We start from the raw sequence: 4,835 nt of genomic DNA, 5'->3' as shown, positions 1-4,835 counted from the left end.
AGCAGACCTGTCAGTGTGACGCTGATTTGTCCTGTGTCTCCATACACCAACACAGTGGATTGTTGGGAGCAAGGAGCTATGAGCTACGTCAATAACCCACACCGCTCAAAGAAATGGGATGGGAAAGCCTTGATGGAGCAGAGAGATTATAGGGTTAACATTCTTTTCCATATTAAACAATTTCCCCCACTGGGGATGTGTCCCTTGTAAAAACTGCGTTTATGGCACATTATTATAATTTCAGTCTTTTATGCAAAAGTTCTCTCCAGATTATTATTAGTTTTGATGTTAAATTCAACCTTAGATTTAGCTAAGAATCACATTTGCCCTTGATGGACATGTTAATGTAAGCAAAGTACCTTGACTGGATAACGAGCTGAAGCAGCTTTGTCTGTTTTATATTCAGGGCAGAACTTTATTCTGAGCCTTTTAATGAGCAATGGATGCTCTAAGGATGACTTGAGACAATCTCCTAAACTTGCTTGATCAATTTGCATGAGCTGTCAACCCTGCCTGCCTGAACACAACAGTGCACTTTATTAAAATAAATTGGCTAAATTCCCCCAAAATGGGGGCAAAATGTTGTGATATCAACAAAATCGTATAATGACTGTAAAAGTGTATACCAAATTATGGAGAAAATATGAGCTTAAAATGAAAAATTAAACAAACTAAATGAGGTAAATTAATATTGTTTTTTTAATGTCATTAAGAGTCCCATCTTTGGTGCGTTCACTGTCTCAAGCTGAGAAATTCTGCAATGCAATAGGTACAAAGTAGCAGGTATCTGCTCACAACACCCCAATGTATTCCAGGGTCTTGTTTGATGGAGAAAAAAATGTGTTTTCCTGGGCTTGTTGAGGCGGCAAATTCTGATGTTAATGATGACAGTGAGAAAAGAGGCCTCAGATGATGAAAGTGGTGTAAGTATTTGTTCGTCCATGCATGGTGTCATCTTTTGTTGTGCCGATGCAATGTCCACACACTGTGATATTCACTAACAAAGACCACAGCAATAAAGAAATAGGTTTAGAAAATGTGATGTAGGAAGGAGGGCTTAAGGTTTCAGAAAGAGGCATGAGGGTTGAAGAGATAAGGGATGGAGGGAGAAATCTGGGTGGTGGACGGAAGGATGATTGATGGTAGATTGATTGATAGTGATTGATAGTGCCACGAATTGTGCAATGGTCAAATCAAATATGGCCGCCATTGGCTATGATGAAAATCTATCTTTTTTGTTTCTTAATGTTTATATACATGTAATACCTCTATTTTGACTAATTGTGTTATGTGGAATTCATTTCTGATATTGGTATGACCATATTGGGTGATTTTTCACCTTAAAAGGTCATGGTCAAGGTAATTTTCCTATTCTGAAGACCTTGGCCATAACTTGGCCATTATTATGAATAAAAACCAGATCCAGTAAGTCTAATTCTACTGAAGCTGACATTTAACATTCATTGCTAATATTGTTTTTAAAATAAAGGATCATCTTGTCACTGAAATGTCAATGTCAACATAATCTTTCAATAACTAGATTAAGATTTTTTGTCTTTTTTTCCACAATGATTTGTTTTAATTATAACAAGACATGAAGAGAAGAAACGTAACAATCATAAACATCCCCTTTGAACTTGTGTTTTAATTGGGTGTCAAATAAAACTATTGGGTGCAAATAAAACTATGTAGCAATAAAAGTGATATAAATTACATCATACCAAATTAACTAAAAGTGCACCATATAGTCTGATTTCTCTCAAAGTATACTGTATGTGTGCATGCATGTTAGTGGGATAGGTTTTTTAAGGATGATTTTTCCATGGCAGAATATGGTGCATGAAACTCCAGCAGCATGACAGCCACATCGGCGATTGTCACACTTGCCTGCACACTTACGTACTTTAAGCAGACTTGGTGGTAAGGGCTTTAGACATTTTGATTTGTGATGTGCCAAATTGCTCCTTCCATCCATGTTCCATTGGCTCTCGTCTTGCTTTGGGGTCCTTGGCTGTTGCAAACAAGTGGTATGCCGTATGAACCAGAAAAGCCCCTGATGCCACTACTTGTGGGAGGGAGAGCATCAATTCCAGCACTTCCACTGGTGTAGATTTCTAACCTGAAGTCATCAAATGTCTTAGCTGTTGTAGTTGACTTGGCCCCAGCCCAGACACGCACCAAGTACTTCTCAGCAAATGCTGCATCTTGCTCTGTCAAGGTGTCTGTCTTTCCAAAGTTGGCTAAGTATTGGACTGGGTCAGAAGCCATAGCAGCATGTTTTGTCCCCACTTTGATCTTAAAGTCATCTCCAGTCAGGATATGTGCTTTAATCACTGTCTTTGACAGTGACGGTCCAAGATAAGAGACTGCTTGATGGAGTGGAAGCATTCGTCGCCTCTCACCAGTGCCATACTGCTTCCAGATCTCCTTCATCCCAGTTCTTGGAAGTATGCTGCTGTAGTGGAGAAGCAATGCAAAGGTGTCTGTGTCATTGGAGACTATGACAACTCTTTTGCACTGCTTCACACAAACAGTCCACTCAACATGCAGCAACCTGGCATCAGCCTCCTCAATCCAGTTGAAGAGGTCTGGGATCTCTTCACCACTAGCTGCCTTTGCTGGTAGCACCTCATCATTAAACAACAGAGCTGCCAATGACAGTAGCATTGCCACTGGCTCGATTGCACACCATGTCCCGAGCTAACAGTTGGAGATTCCGCTTGTTCTCCTCAGATGCCCAGAACTTGTCAAGTTGCTGAGGGATGGATGTGTGTCTGTTCATGCCAATGATGTCGATGCCTGTTGTTGAGTCTGCACGCCGCATGCACTCCCCTTCTTTAAGGGACAACTTGATGTAGGAATCTAGTACAAGATGGATGAACTCCGGCTCTTGGCAGAGGGATGATGTTGAGCTGATGATGGCATTGATGACAGCACCTAAAGTAGAGAATTGTGCTAGAGGCATCTGTTGCATCTTCGACATGAAGTCTACCACAACATGAGTGGCATAAGTAGACTCAGGACTCCATTGGGTGAGATCAAGTCGAGGCTCAATCTCATTAACAAGTTTTGATTTGCATACCACTTTATTATTTGTGTGACACATAAAATGAAGGGGCTCTCACAATGAAGAGTCGTTTTTAAGGCTTATTTCACTTATTTACAGTCCATGGTTGACATTGATACCACAATCAAGTTTTTTTCTGAACGAGAAGACCAGATCCAATTTTTAGTTCCTATTGATTTCTTTATCTTGGTGTTCATCTTCATTCGAACACCTGACAGTATTGAGTTGTTTTTATAACCATCAATCACAATCAGTCTATTATCTATGTAGCACTGTTTTGTCAGTAATGAGCACTCCAGACTAAACCTCTTTCATGGCAAGGTTTTTATTTTTAATTTAGTGTTTCAGATGAATATTATCAGGACAAAGTCCCAATTTTCCAGGTTTATTAACCTTCCTAAAGCCCAGCTAATTAATTTCCTCTTGTGCTTTCTGGGGCTTTGTGTTGGCTGTGGCTCATCATCTATCTACAAAGCGGGACACCTCTGTGTGTGTGTGTGTGTGTGTGTGTGTGTGTGTGTGTGTGTGTGTGTGTGTGTGTGTGTGTGTGTGTGTGTGTGTGTGTGTGTCTGTGTGTGTGTACAGTATGTATGTATGTCTCTGCGTCTGTCTTTGAAATATATTATGAACCGTTCATCCAATCTACTTCACACTTGCTTTTCCTGGGTACCCAATGAACTTGGGGTTTGGATTTTGGAGCAATTTGGTAGTGATGGTGAACTGAAGCTTTCTGAACCAGTGAAGCTTTCAATCCAATTGTATCGAAAAAAGGTTCAATACTCGAAGCTTCAGGACTCTATGAGGACATCTAGGGGTGAAAGGAAGAATAGCACTGTGTCACAAACTGTTTCACAGATGGCCTGGGACGCGTTGTTATGTCCCAGTGTATTGTTTGTTAATTGTATAAATAAAAATATGAGATCACGACAAAAATAAAACAGTTTCACAGATATTAGGCATGAATGTCTTTGAGTCGAAGATGAGTACATTTTGTGTATGAATTCATGAATAAATAAATAATGACATAAATAACTAAGCCTATTTGTGACCTTGCATCAATGAAAATGTCATTGCCTTCTCCACAAAATAAAACTATAAAGTTAGGATTTTGGTTGTGAACGTTTCTTGTTCGTTTGTAAACAAATACATCAATTTTGGAGGGAAATTAATGTAGAACAGATATTGTACACACGATTCTGTGATTATATTAACATGAATTTCAAAACTCCGCACCAAGATTATTTTTATTCAGAAACTCAATTGTCTGTCTTGTAAACCCGAAAATACAAATAAAAAAATCATTAAAATCATGAACTCAGGTGATGACGGGAGCTGGCTGCAGGATGACTCAATTAAAAACCACCATGAACAGTTTTTAATGTTCAATCAGACTATAACTACTCCAGAGTCTGCTCTTGAGACTTTGCTCTAATTTCCGGGACAATTAGGGCAGGATTCGGGATTCGAGACACCTGCTTGGATTTCGGGACTGTACCGAATTTTTCGGGACGTCTGGTCACCCTATTTGGGACAGTGATGGTGCTTATGGACAATAACAGTGCTCGTGGACAGGTCAGGGGGATATTATTGTGCTTGGTGACAAATGTGTGTGGGAATAGACATCAAATGTCATTTTTATTCAGAAACATAATTATTTCCACTGTTCCAGGGCTGAGCCTATTTCTTTTCTTACCTGCAATAAACTCTCTACTTACTATAAACTTTCTATGAACTCTCTACTCGCTATAACAATCGCTATAATAATCTC

This window comes from Perca fluviatilis, chromosome 19, assembly GCF_010015445.1.
Source record: "Perca fluviatilis chromosome 19, GENO_Pfluv_1.0, whole genome shotgun sequence".
Classification (NCBI taxonomy): Eukaryota; Metazoa; Chordata; class Actinopteri; order Perciformes; family Percidae; genus Perca; species Perca fluviatilis.
Note: the sequence above shows the minus strand (reverse complement) of the source record.